Below are 15,467 nucleotides of genomic sequence, written 5' to 3' on the forward strand. Positions count from 1 at the left end.
GAGAGAAAAGATGAGAGAATTTTGGAGAGTGTTCTTTGGTTGCTAAGTGTAGAATGAAAGAAGTTAATGAGAATGAGGAGAGAGGACCAATTCTCCAGCTCTTAGAATGTGGGAAGAGCTGGAGATTGGGTGTAAAGGTCCACCAAGGTGACAAGGGGTAGTGGGAAAGAGTGGCTGATCATAGAGTGAGGTGGTGGTGGTTTGCTTTTGTCATAAAATAAGGAAAAACAAATATTCCCTCAATAATTAGTTCAACCACTAATTCTTTTAATATATTTTTATAAAAACCCTGGGGATTTAGGTGTGGGTTTGTCAAACCCAATATAGATCTATACACAACTATCACGCTCTCCCTCAAGGAGACTCTGGTTACAATACAGGACTTAATGGTAATTTGAAGTAAATGTCTCACAAAGTCATTAACGGAATTACGTGTTATGAAAACTTGGTACCGTATGGCCGTGCCTTGCTTAATGAAAATCTTCTTTGTATAAATGTACCCTTTTTAAATGTATGTGTTATGTAATGTATCATAAACTATACCTATTATAGTTTATCAACCAAGGGTAGTACGTAGTAATGTATACAAACTATATTCAAACTAGTTTATTAAATGTTTGAATATATTGGTTGTACTTTGATTATATTCACTTGTTATTCTTTATATTCAATATGTCCAAATCCATTTGTAAACTGATGTGTGTCTATATATTAAGACAAAATGACATATATTGCAATAACATATAATCACATAAAGATATACACCTTGCTCAACATGTTACAAGGTGAAATGAAATTGACAGCAACTTTTTGTTGAATACAGTTTCTGTTACTGTTCTTAGAAAATTTATAGAAAAATCATCAAAGCTCCAAATCCAAATCCACAAATTCTGAGAGTTTGGAATATGAGTCTAGTTTGTTCGTAAAGTTTATCATGATTTTTAGTGATCTCTAACAGAGGTGAAAATGTTCATAATCCCAGACTGGTCCGGGTTTGCCTCTGAAATGATAGGCAGTTTTGTAAAAATCACCATAAATTGTAGAAAAATCATATGGAGATGTGCAAGTAGTCATTTTAAAGCTACGAGTTTGAACTACTTGCACCTGGAACAGTTTTGAAAACTAAAATATTTAAGTTGACCAAAACAGTCCGTGATCGAAGTCCATCTTTTCTGATGTAATCTGTTAGAAAAAGTTTAATTGTGTTCTTGATGATTTTACTTGTATTCCCCCCTTAAAACTTAAGAAGAACATGTAAATGTAGGGGTATGAACTCACCCTATGTGGTTTCAGTAGATGAAAGTGAGAGAGAGGAAGTGTTCAACCCAAGAACACTAAGAAGATGTCTTGATGATTCGAGAATCTAACATCGAATAAGATGGAATTTGTGTAAGATATCAATGATTTGAGTAGAATGCATTGTAATAATTATATGAATGATGAAGATACTTACTAATTGAAGAAAGAAATCCCTGAAGAAATCCTTGAAGTTCTTGAAGTTGAGAGAAAAGATGAGAGAATTTTGGAGAGTGTTCTTTGGTTGCTAAGTGTAGAATGAAAGAAGTTAATGAGAATGAGGAGAGAGGACCAATTCTCCAGCTCTTATAACGTGGGAAGAGCTGGAGATTGGGTGTAAAGGTCCACCAAGGTGACGAGGGGTAGTGGGAAACAGTGGCTGATCATAGAGTGAGGTGGTGGTGGTTTGCTTTTGTAATAAAATAAGGAAAAACAAATATTCCCTCAATAATTAGTTCAACCACTAATTCTTTTAATATATTTTTATAAAAACCCTGGGGATTTAGGTGTGGGTTTGTCAAACCCAATATAGATCTATACACAACTATCACGCTCTCCCTCAAGGAGACTCTGGTTACAATACAGGACTTAATGGTAATTTGAAGTAAATGTCTCACAAAGTCATTAACGGAATTACGTGTTATGAAAACTTGGTACCGTATGGCCGTGCCTTGCTTAATGAAAATCTTCTTTGTATAAATGTACCCTTTTTAAATGTATGTGTTATGTAATGTATCATAAACTATACCTATTATAGTTTATCAACCAAGGGTAGTACGTAGTAATGTATACAAACTATATTCAAACTAGTTTATTAAATGTTTGAATATATTGGTTGTACTTTGATTATATTCACTTGTTATTCTTTATATTCAATATGTCCAAATCCATTTGTAAACTGATGTGTGTCTATATATTAAGACAAAATGACATATATTGCAATAACATATAATCACATAAAGATATACACCTTGCTCAACATGTTACAAGGTGAAATGAAATTGACAGCAACTTTTTGTTGAATACAGTTTCTGTTACTGTTCTTAGAAAATTTATAGAAAAATCATCAAAGCTCCAAATCCAAATCCACAAATTCTGAGAGTTTGTAATATGAGTCTAGTTTGTTCGTAAATTTTATCATGATTTTTATTGATCTCTAACAGAGGTGAAAATGTTCATAATCACAGACTGGTCCGGGTTTGCCTCTGAAATGATAGGCAGTTTTGTAAAAATCACCATAAATTGTAGAAAAATCATATGGAGATGTGCAAGTAGTCATTTTAAAGCTACGAGTTTGAACTACTTGCACCTGGAACAGTTTTGAAAACTAAAATATTTAAGTTGACCAAAACAGTCCGTGATCGAAGTCCATCTTTTCTGATGTAATCTGTTAGAAAAAGTTTAATTGTGTTCTTGATGATTTTACTTGTCTTCCCCCCTTAAAACTTAAGAAGAACATGTAAATGTAGGGGTATGAAATCACCCTATGTGGTTTCAGTAGATGAAAGTGAGAGAGAGGAAGTGTTCAACCCAAGAACACTAAGAAGATGTCTTGATGATTCGAGAATCTAACATCGAATAAGATGGAATTTGTGTAAGATATCAATGATTTGAGTAGAATGCAGTGTAATAATTATATGAATGATGAAGATACTTACTAATTGAAGAAAGAAATCCCTGAAGAAATCCTTGAAGTTCTTGAAGTTGAGAGAAAAGATGAGAGAATTTTGGAGAGTGTTCTTTGGTTGCTAAGTGTAGAATGAAAGAAGTTAATGAGAATGAGGAGAGAGGACCAATTCTCCAGCTCTTAGAACGTGGGAAGAGCTGGAGATTGGGTGTAAAGGTCCACCAAGGTGACAAGGGGTAGTGGGAAAGAGTGGCTGATCATAGAGTGAGGTGGTGGTGGTTTGCTTTTGTCATAAAATAAGGAAAAGCAAATATTCCCTCAATAATTAGTTCAACCACTAATTCTTTTAATATATTTTTATAAAAACCCTGGGGATTTAGGTGTGGGTTTGTCAAACCCAATATAGATCTATACACAACTATCACGCTCTCCCTCAAGGAGACTCTGGTTACAATACAGGACTTAATGGTAATTTGAAGTAAATGTCTCACAAAGTCATTAACGGAATTACGTGTTATGAAAACTTGGTACCGTATGGCCGTGCCTTGCTTAATGAAAATCTTCTTTGTATAAATGTACCCTTTTTAAATGTATGTGTTATGTAATGTATCATAAACTATACCTATTATAGTTTATCAACCAAGGGTAGTACGTAGTAATGTATACAAACTATATTCAAACTAGTTTATTAAATGTTTGAATATATTGGTTGTACTTTGATTATATTCACTTGTTATTCTTTATATTCAATATGTCCAAATCCATTTGTAAACTGATGTGTGTCTATATATTAAGACAAAATGACATATATTGCAATAACATATAATCACATAAAGATATACACCTTGCTCAACATGTTACAAGGTGAAATGAAATTGACAGCAACTTTTTGTTGAATACAGTTTCTGTTACTGTTCTTAGAAAATTTATAGAAAAATCATCAAAGCTCCAAATCCAAATCCACAAATTCTGAGAGTTTGTAATATGAGTCTAGTTTGTTCGTAAATTTTATCATGATTTTTATTGATCTCTAACAGAGGTGAAAATGTTCATAATCACAGACTGGTCCGGGTTTGCCTCTGAAATGATAGGCAGTTTTGTAAAAATCACCATAAATTGTAGAAAAATCATATGGAGATGTTCAAGTAGTCATTTTAAAGCTACGAGTTTGAACTACTTGCACCTGGAACAGTTTTGTAAACTAAAATATTTAAGTTGACCAAAACAGTCCGTGATCGAAGTCCATCTTTTCTGATGTAATCTGTTAGAAAAAGTTTAATTGTGTTCTTGATGATTTTACTTGTATTCCCCCCTTAAAACTTAAGAAGAACATGTAAATGTAGGGGTATGAACTCACCCTATGTGGTTTCAGTAGATGAAAGTGAGAGAGAGGAAGTGTTCAACCCAAGAACACTAAGAAGATGTCTTGATGATTCGAGAATCTAACATCGAATAAGATGGAATTTGTGTAAGATATCAATGATTTGAGTAGAATGCAGTGTAATAATTATATGAATGATGAAGATACTTACTAATTGAAGAAAGAAATCCCTGAAGAAATCCTTGAAGTTCTTGAAGTTGAGAGAAAAGATGAGAGAATTTTGGAGAGTGTTCTTTGGTTGCTAAGTGTAGAATGAAAGAAGTTAATGAGAATGAGGAGAGAGGACCAATTCTCCAGCTCTTAGAACATGGGAAGAGCTGGAGATTAGGTGTAAAGGTCCACCAAGGTGACAAGGGGTAGTGGGAAAGAGTGGCTGATCATAGAGTGAGGTGGTGGTGGTTTGCTTTTGTCATAAAATAAGGAAAAGCAAATATTCCCTCAATAATTAGTTCAACCACTAATTCTTTTAATATATTTTTATAAAAACCCTGGGGATTTAGGTGTGGGTTTGTCAAACCCAATATAGATCTATACACAACTATCACGCTCTCCCTCAAGGAGACTCTGGTTACAATACAGGACTTAATGGTAATTTGAAGTAAATGTCTCACAAAGTCATTAACGGAATTACGTGTTATGAAAACTTGGTACCGTATGGCCGTGCCTTGCTTAATGAAAATCTTCTTTGTATAAATGTACCCTTTTTAAATGTATGTGTTATGTAATGTATCATAAACTATACCTATTATAGTTTATCAACCAAGGGTAGTACGTAGTAATGTATACAAACTATATTCAAACTAGTTTATTAAATGTTTGAATATATTGGTTGTACTTTGATTATATTCACTTGTTATTCTTTATATTCAATATGTCCAAATCCATTTGTAAACTGATGTGTGTCTATATATTAAGACAAAATGACATATATTGCAATAACATATAATCACATAAAGATATACACCTTGCTCAACATGTTACAAGGTGAAATGAAATTGACAGCAACTTTTTGTTGAAATCAGTTTCTGTTACTGTTCTTAGAAAATTTATAGAAAAATCATCAAAGCTCCAAATCCAAATCCACAAATTCTGAGAGTTTGGAATATGAGTCTAGTTTGTTCGTAAATTTTATCATGATTTTTAGTGATCTCTAACAGAGGTGAAAATGTTCATAATCACAGACTGGTCCGGGGTTTGCCTCTGAAATGATAGGCAGTTTTGTAAAAATCACCATAAATTGTAGATAAATCATATGGAGATGTGCAAGTAGTCAATTTAAAGCTACGAGTTTGAACTACTTGCACCTGGAACGGTTTTGAAAACTAAAATATTTAAGTTGACCAAAACAGTCTGTGATCGAAGTCCATCTTTTCTGATGTAATCTGTTAGAAAAAGTTTAATTGTGTTCTTGATGATTTTACTTGTATTCCCCCCTTAAAACTTAAGAAGAACATGTAAATGTAGGGGTATGAACTCACCCTGTGTGGTTTCAGTAGATGGAAGTGAGAGAGAGGAAGTGTTCAACCCAAGAACACTAAGAAGATGTCTTGATGATTCGAGAATCTAACATCGAATAAGATGGAATTTGTGTAAGATATCAATGATTTGAGTAGAATGGAGTGTAATAATTATATGAATGATGAAGATACTTACTAATTGAATAAAGAAATCCCTGAAGAGAGCCTTGAAGTTCTTGAAGTTGAGAGAAAAGATGAGAGAATTTTGGAGAGTGTTCTTTGGTTGCTAAGTGTAGAATGAAAGAAGTTAATGAGAATGAGGAGAGATGACCAATTCTCCAGCTCTTAGAACGTGGGAAGAGCTGGAGATTGGGTGTAAAGGTCCACCAAGGTGACAAGGGGTAGTGGGAAAGAGTGGCTGATCATAGAGTGAGGTGGTGGTGGTTTGCTTTTGTCATAAAATAAGGAAAAGCAAATATTCCCTCAATAATTAGTTCAACCACTAATTCTTTTAATATATTTTTATAAAAACCCTGGGGATTTATATATTTTGGGGCCTTAGTTTATAAAATAAAGTTTTGGGTGAAAATCCCATGTTAAAATAATGAAAAACGGAGTTAAAACGAAGTCGTAGTCGAAAACCGGGTGAAATGGGGCTGTCTGCGAGACCTCTCGCATGGAGCCGAACCTGAGAGGCTTCGCATGCGAGGCTTCGGTCCTGAGAGGCTTCTCATGAGAGGCTTCGGTCCTGAGAGGCTTCTAAGAGGCTTCGCTTCTAATAGGAGGGTTTTGGTTCCTTAAGGTTATTTTACCCGTTTTTACCCCGTTTCAAGTGGTTTTTGACCCGGTTAAGGGTCGGGATGGCCCGAATGATTCCAAAAAGTTATGGGAACTTTTGAGAGAGATTTGGGAGAGATTTCAAATCGAAAGAGATAGAGTGAAAACGATTTAGAGAGGTTTCGTTTGTGATTAATTTGAGTGTCCGGCTTCACAACGCAAGGTTCGTAAACCCCGTTAAACCGTGTTTTAGTGTCGTACACACTCCCGATGAGTGTGCAATAATGTTTTATCGTTTTGGTTCAGTGTTTACTGCATTTGAGACTTAGGAAATTCAACACACGAACTTTCCAAATGATGTTTCTCTCATTAAAATATTGCATTGTACAGTAATTACATAGTGTAAACCCTAATATACAAGGGTTAATTGAATTGATTGGTTTTGACTTGTTGACTTTGTTTGACTTTGACTTGACTCAATTTTTGACGGTTGTCACATCATCCCCCGTTAGAAGGAATTTCGTCCCGAAATTTGCATTTGACTGGGACATCAAGAGTTTGGGAAAAGATGTGGGTATTTTTGTTTCATTTGATCTTCGCGTTCCCAGGTGAACTCAGGCCCTCGTTTAGCGTTCCAACGGACCTTCACGATGGGAATACGACTTTGTTTCGTTCGTTTGATTTCCCAATCCATGATTTCGACTGGTTCCTCCACGAAGTGGAGATTTTCGTTAACTTCGATTTCGTCGAGTGGTATTACGAGTGTCTCATCAGACAAACACTTCTTTAGGTTCGACACGTGAAATGTGGGATGTACTTTGTCGAGTTCCTGAGGTAATCGAAGTTTGTATGCTACTCGCCCAATCCTGGAAAGGATTTCGAATGGCCCGATGTACCTTGGATTTAGTTTCCCGCGTTTGCCGAATCGTATCATTCCTTTCCAAGGGGAAACTTTTAGTAGTACACGATCACCCATCTGGAATTCCAAGAGTTTGCGTCGTTTGTCTGCGTAACTCCTTTGCCGATCGCGAGACGCTTTCAGTCTTTCTCGAATTTGAACGATCTTTTCTGTGGTTTCCCTTATGATTTCAGGGCCAGTGAGGGTGCTATTAGAGACTTGCCCTCTAGCTAGCTGTGTATCCCCCACCTCAGCCCAACACAGGGGTGATCTGCATTTGCGACCGTAAAGAGCTTCGAATGGAGCGACTTTGATGCTAGTATGATAGCTGTTATTGTAGGAGAATTCGATAAGCGGTAGATGGGTATCCCATGCTTTACCGAAGTCTATCACACAAGCTCTTAACATGTCTTCCAACGTTTGAATGGTTCGTTCGCTCTGTCCGTCGGTTTGTGGGTGGTAGGCCGTACTCATGTCAAGCCTAGTTCCCAATGATTTTTGTAGAGACTGCCAAAACCGTGAGGTAAATCTACTATCACTATCGGAGATAATGGATATCGGCACACCATGGAGTCGTACAATCTCTTTGATGTACGTTCTAGTCAGCTTCTCCATCTTGTCGGTTTCTTTTATCGGTAGGAAGTGTGCTGATTTGGTCAATCTGTCTACGATTACCCATATGGTGTCAAGCCCGCCCGATGTCTTAGGCAGCTTGGTTATGAAGTCCATGGTTATTCGTTCCCACTTCCACTCAGGTATATCCGGCTGTTGTAATAGCCCGGATGGTTTCTGGTATTCGATTTTGACCTTGGCTCAAGTCAGACACTTGCTCACATAGGTAGCAATCTCAGCTTTCATGTTCGGCCACCAGTATAATTTCTTGAGGTCTAGATACATCTTATCTGACCCGGGATGGATGAAGTATCGAGTCTTGTGTGCTTCATTCATGACGACGTCTCGGAGTCCACCGAACTTCGGTGTCCAGATTCGGTTCATGAGATAACGTACTCCATCATCCTTGACTTCTAAGTTTTTATCCATTCCCCTTAATGTCTCTCCTGCCACCTTTTCTGGTTTCAAAGCTTCTAGTTGAGCTTCCTTGATTTGTATGGTCGTGTGGGAATGGATCGTCATTGTTAAGGATTTTACTCGGCGGCCCGAGTACTCTTTCCTGCTTAGAGCATCAGCCACTACATTGGCCTTGCCCGGATGATAACGAATTTCACACTCGTAGTCATTCAGCAACTCTACCCATCTCCTCTGTCGCATGTTGAGCTCTTTCTGATTGAGGATATGCTGAAGACTTTTGTGATCAGTGAAGATAGTGCATTTCGTGCCGTAGAGGTAGTGTCTCCAGATCTTTAAAGCGAATACCACTGCTCCTAATTCCAGGTCGTGCGTAGTATAATTAACCTCGTGCGTCTTAAGCTGTCTTGATGCATACGCGATAACCTTCCCTCTCTGCATGAGCACACATCCGAGGCCTTGATTCGAAGCATCACAGTACACTACGAAGTATTCGGTTCCCTCTGGGAGAGACAAGATCGGTGCGCTGCATAGGGCTTGTTTTAACGTTTGGAAAGCAGTTTCTTGTTTATTTTCCCACTTGAATATCACACCTTTCTGCGTCAAGGTGGTGAGTGGTTTCGCAATCTTGGAGAAGTTTTGTATAAATCTTCGGTAGTAGCCAGCAAGCCCAAGGAATTGTCGAATTTCGGTTGGCGTCTTGGGTGCTGACCAATTCTCGATTGCCTTGATCTTGGAGGGATCCACATGTATGCCTTTCTCACTTACCACATGGCCAAGGAAATCCACTTCTCTAATCCAGAATTCACACTTAGAGAACTTAGCATAAAGCTTCTCCGCTCTTAGTGTCTCTAGCACTTGGCGTAGATGTAGGCGATGCTCTTCTTCGCTTCTCGAGTAGATCAAGATATCGTCGATGAATACGATTACAAACTTGTCTAGGTAGGGTCGACACACTCTATTCATTAGGTCCATGAATACCGCAGGTGCGTTTGTTAAACCGAAGGACATCACCACAAACTCGTAGTGCCTATAGCGAGTTCTGAATGCAGTTTTGGGAATATCTTCTTCTTGAACTCGTAGCTGATGGTAACCTGACCTTAGGTCGATCTTTGAGAAGAAATTTGCTCCGTGGAGTTGGTCGAAAAGGTCGTCGATTCGGGGTAGAGGATATCGGTTCTTGATGGTGAGTTTGTTTAGTTCCCGATAGTCGATGCACATGCGAAAGGATCCGTCCTTCTTCTTTACAAAAAAGACTGGTGCTCCCCAAGGTGAGAAGCTTGGTCTGATGAACCCTTTTCTCAAAAGCTCGTTCAACTGACTGGACAACTCTTGCATTTCTGTTGGTGCGAGGCGGTATGGAGCTCTGGCTTCGGGGGTAGCTCCGGGTATTAAGTCAATTCTGAAATCGACTTGTCGTGCGAGTGGTACACCAGGAAGATCTTCTGGGAACACATCCGGGAAGTTACACACTTCGGGGATGTCTTTGATGTCACACGTCTTGTTTCTTGTCTACTACGTGGGCCAAGAAGGCGTGGTACTCCTTCCGGAGGTACTTTTGGGCTTTGATGCATGAGATGATTTGTAAATTCGCACTTGGTTTATCACCATAGATGAGAAGGGTTTCGCCAATTGGTAGATTGAGGCGAACGGCCCTTTCGTAACATAGAATGTCGGCACGGTGAGGAACTAACCAATCCATCCCGATGATTACGTCGAAGCTTTTTATGGTGACCGGCATCAGGTCAATTTTAAATGTATGGTTGTCTAGAGTGAGAGTACACTCTGAGTATATATCGCTAGTGCGTTCTACTTTCCCATTTGCCATTTCTACTACATAAGTATCCTTTAGTGATTGGGGATTTTGTTCAAGTAATTGTTTATATTGGTGGCTCACGAAACTCCTCTCCGCTCAAATGCAGTAAACACTAAACCAAAACGATAAAACATTATTGCACAATCATCGGGAGTGTGTACGACACTAAAACACGGTTTAACGAGGTTTACGAACCTTGCGTTGTGAAGCCAGACATTCAAATTAATCACAAACGAAACCTCTCTAAATCGTTTTCACTCTATCTCTTTCAATTTGAAATCTCTCCCAAATCTCTCTCAAAAGTTCCCATAACTTTTTGGAATCATTCGGGCCATCCCGACCCTTAACCGGGTCAAAAACCACTTGAAACGGGGTAAAAACGGGTAAAATAACCTTAAGGAACCAAAACCCTCCTATTAGAAGCGAAGCCTCTTAGAAGCCTCTCAGGACCGAAGCCTCTCATGAGAAGCCTCTCAGGACCGAAGCCTCTCATGAGAAGCCTTTCAGGACCGAAGCCTCGCATGCGAAGCCTCTCAGGTTCGGCTCCATGCGAGAGGTCTCGCAGACAGCCCCATTTCACCCGGTTTTCGACTACGACTTCGTTTTAACTTCGTTTTTCATTATTTTAACGTGGGATTTTCAAACAAAACTTTATTTTATAAACTAAGGCCCCAAAATATATAAATCCCCAGGGTTTTTATAAAAATATATTAAAAGAATTAGTGGTTGAACTAATTATTGAGGGAATATTTGCTTTTCCTTATTTTATGACAAAAGCAAACCACCAACACCTCACTCTATGATCAGCCACTCTTTCCCACTACCCCTTGTCACCTTGGTGGACCTTTACACCCAATCTCCAGCTCTTCCCACGTTCTAAGAGCTGGAGAATTGGTCCTCTCTCCTCATTCTCATTAACTTCTTTCATTCTACACTTAGCAACCAAAGAACACTCTCCAAAATTCTCTCATCTTTTCTCTCAACTTCAAGAACTTCAAGGCTTTCTTCAGGGATTTCTTTCTTCAATTAGTAAGTATCTTCATCATTCATATAATTATTACACTCCATTCTACTAAAATCATTGATATCTTACACAAATTTCATCTTATTCGATGTTAGATTCTCGAATCATCAAGACATATTCTTAGTGTTCTTGGGTTGAACACTTCCTCTCTCTCACTTTCATCTACTGAAACCACATAGGGTGAGTTCATACCCCTACATTTACATGTTCTTCTTAAGTTTTAAGGGGGGAATACAAGTAAAATCATCAAGAACACAATTAAACTTTTTCTAACAGATTACATCAGAAAAGATGGACTTCGATCACGGACTTTTTTGGTCAACTTAAATATTTTAGTTTACAAAACTTTTCCAGGTGCAAGTTGCTCAAACTCGTAGCTTTAAAATGACTACTTGCACATCTCCATATGATTTTTCTACAATTTATGGTGATTTTTACAAAACTGCCTATCATTTCAGAGGCAAACCCGGACCAGTCTGTGATTATGAACATTTTCACCTCTGCTAGAGATCACTAAAAATCATGATAAAATTTACGAACAAACTAGACTCATATTCCAAACTCTCAGAATTTGTGGATTTGGATTTGGAGCTTTGATGATTTTTCTATAAATTTTCTAAGAACAGTAACAGAAACTGTATTCAACAAAAAGTTGCTGTCAATTTCATTTCACCTTGTAACATGTTGAGCAAGGTGTATATCTTTATGTGATTATATGTTATTGCAATATATGTCATTTTGTCTTAATATATAGACACACGTCAGTTTACAAATGGATTTGGACATATTGAATATAAAGAATAACAAGTGATTATAATCAAAGTACAACCAATATATTCAAACATTTAATAAACTAGTTTGAATATAGTCTGTATACATTACTACTCACTACCCTTGGTTGATAAACTATAATAGGTATAGTTTATGATACATTACATAACACATACATTTAAAAAGGGTACATTTATACAAAGAAGATTTTCATTAAGCAAGGTACGGCCATACGGTACCAAGTTTTCATAACACGTAATTCCGTTAATGACTTTGTGAGACATTTACTTCAAATTACCATTAAGTCCTGTATTGTAACCAGAGTCTCCTTGAGGGAGAGCGTGATAGTTGTGTATAGATCTATATTGGGTTTGACAAACCCACACCTAAATCCCCAGGGTTTTTATAAAAATATATTAAAAGAATTAGTGGTTGAACTAATTATTGAGGGAATATTTGCTTTTCCTTATTTTATGACAAAAGCAAACCACCACCACCTCACTCTATGATCAGCCACTCTTTCCCACTACCCCTTGTCACCTTGGTGGACCTTTACACCCAATCTCCAGCTCTTCCCACGTTCTAAGAGCTGGAGAATTGGTCCTCTCTCCTCATTCTCATTAACTTCTTTCATTCTACACTTAGCAACCAAAGAACACTCTCCAAAATTCTCTCATCTTTTCTCTCAACTTCAAGAACTTCAAGGCTTTCTTCAGGGATTTATTTCTTCAATTAGTAAGTATCTTCATCATTCATATAATTATTACACTCCATTCTACTAAAATCATTGATATCTTACACAAATTCCATCTTATTCGATGTTAGATTCTCGAATCATCAAGACATCTTCTTAGTGTTCTTGGGTTGAACACTTCCTCTCTCTCACTTTCATCTACTGAAACCACATAGGGTGAGTTCATACCCCTACATTTACATGTTCTTCTTAAGTTTTAAGGGGGGAGTACAAGTAAAATCATCAAGAACACAATTAAACTTTTTCTAACAGATTACATCAGAAAAGATAGACTTCGATCACAGACTGTTTTGGTCAACTTAAATATTTTAGTTTACAAAACTGTTCCAGGTGCAAGTTGCTCAAACTCGTCGTTTTAAAATGACTACTTGCACATCTCCATATGATTTTTATACAATTTATGGTGATTTTTACAAAACTGCCTATCATTTCAGAGGCAAACCCGGACCAGTCTATGATTATGAACATTTTCACCTCTGCTAGAGATCACTAAAAATCATGATAAAATTTACGAACAAACTAGACTCATATTCCAAACTCTCAGAATTTGTGGATTTGGATTTGGAGCTTTGATGATTTTTCTATAAATTTTCTAAGAACAGTAACAGAAACTGTATTCAACAAAAAGTTGCTGTCAATTTCATTTCACCTTGTAACATGTTGAGCAAGGTGTATATCTTTATGTGATTATATGTTATTGCAATATATGTCATTTTGTCTTAATATATAGACACACGTCAGTTTACAAATGGATTTGGACATATTGAATATAAAGAATAACAAGTGATTATAATCAAAGTACAACCAATATATTCAAACATTTAATAAACTAGTTTGAATATAGTTTGTATACATTACTACGCACTACCCTTGGTTGATAAACTATAATAGGTATAGTTTATGATACATTACATAACACATACATTTAAAAAGGGTACATTTATACAAAGAAGATTTTCATTAAGCAAGGTACGGCCATACGGTACCAAGTTTTCATAACACGTAATTCCGTTAATGACTTTGTGAGACATTTACTTCAAATTACCATTAAGTCCTGTATTGTAACCAGAGTCTCCTTGAGGGAGAGCGTGATAGTTGTGTATAGATCTATATTGGGTTTGACAAACCCACACCTAAATCCCCAGGGTTTTTATAAAAATATATTAAAAGAATTAGTGGTTGAACTAATTATTGAGGGAATATTTGCTTTTCCTTATTTTATGACAAAAGCAAACCACCACCACCTCACTCTATGATCAGCCACTCTTTCCCACTACCCCTTGTCACCTTGGTGGACCTTTACACCCAATCTCCAGCTCTTCCCACGTTCTAAGAGCTGGAGAATTGGTCCTCTCTCCTCATTCTCATTAACTTCTTTCATTCTACACTTAGCAACCAAAGAACACTCTCCAAAATTCTCTCATCTTTTCTCTCAACTTCAAGAACTTCAAGGCTTTCTTCAGGGATTGCTTTCTTCAATTAGTAAGTATCTTCATCATTCATATAATTATTACACTCCATTCTACTAAAATCATTGATATCTTACACAAATTCCATCTTATTCGATGTTAGATTCTCGAATCATCAAGACATCTTCTTAGTGTTCTTGGGTTGAACACTTCCTCTCTCTCACTTTCATCTACTGAAACCACATAGGGTGAGTTCATACCCCTACATTTACATGTTCTTCTTAAGTTTTAAAGGGGGAGTACAAGTAAAATCATCAAGAACACAATTAAACTTTTTCTAACAGATTACATCAGAAAAGATAGACTTCGATCACAGACTGTTTTGGTCAACTTAAATATTTTAGTTTACAAAACTGTTCCAGGTGCAAGTTGCTCAAACTCGTCGCTTTAAAATGACTACTTGCACATCTCCATATGATTTTTATACAATTTATGGTGATTTTTACAAAACTGCCTATCATTTCAGAGGCAAACCCGGACCAGTCTATGATTATGAACATTTTCACCTCTGCTAGAGATCACTAAAAATCATGATAAAATTTACGAACAAACTAGACTCATATTCCAAACTCTCAGAATTTGTGGATTTGGATTTGGAGCTTTGATGATTTTTCTATAAATTTTCTAAGAACAGTAACAGAAACTGTATTCAACAAAAAGTTGCTGTCAATTTCATTTCACCTTGTAACATGTTGAGCAAGGTGTATATCTTTATGTGATTATATGTTATTGCAATATATGTCATTTTGTCTTAATATATAGACACACGTCAGTTTACAAATGGATTTGGACATATTGAATATAAAGAATAACAAGTGATTATAATCAAAGTACAACCAATATATTCAAACATTTAATAAACTAGTTTGAATATAGTTTGTATACATTACTACGCACTACCCTTGGTTGATAAACTATAATAGGTATAGTTTATGATACATTACATAACACATACATTTAAAAAGGGTACATTTATACAAAGAAGATTTTCATTAAGCAAGGTACGGCCATACGGTACCAAGTTTTCATAACACGTAATTCCGTTAATGACTTTGTGAGACATTTACTTCAAATTACCATTAAGTCCTGTATTGTAACCAGAGTCTCCTTGAGGGAGAGCGTGATAGTTGTGTATAGATCTATATTGGGTTTGACAAACCCACACCTAAAT

This window comes from Lactuca virosa, chromosome 6, assembly GCF_052849685.1.
Source record: "Lactuca virosa cultivar CGN04683 chromosome 6, Lactuca_virosa_CGN04683_v6, whole genome shotgun sequence".
Lineage (NCBI taxonomy): Eukaryota > Viridiplantae > Streptophyta > Magnoliopsida > Asterales > Asteraceae > Lactuca > Lactuca virosa.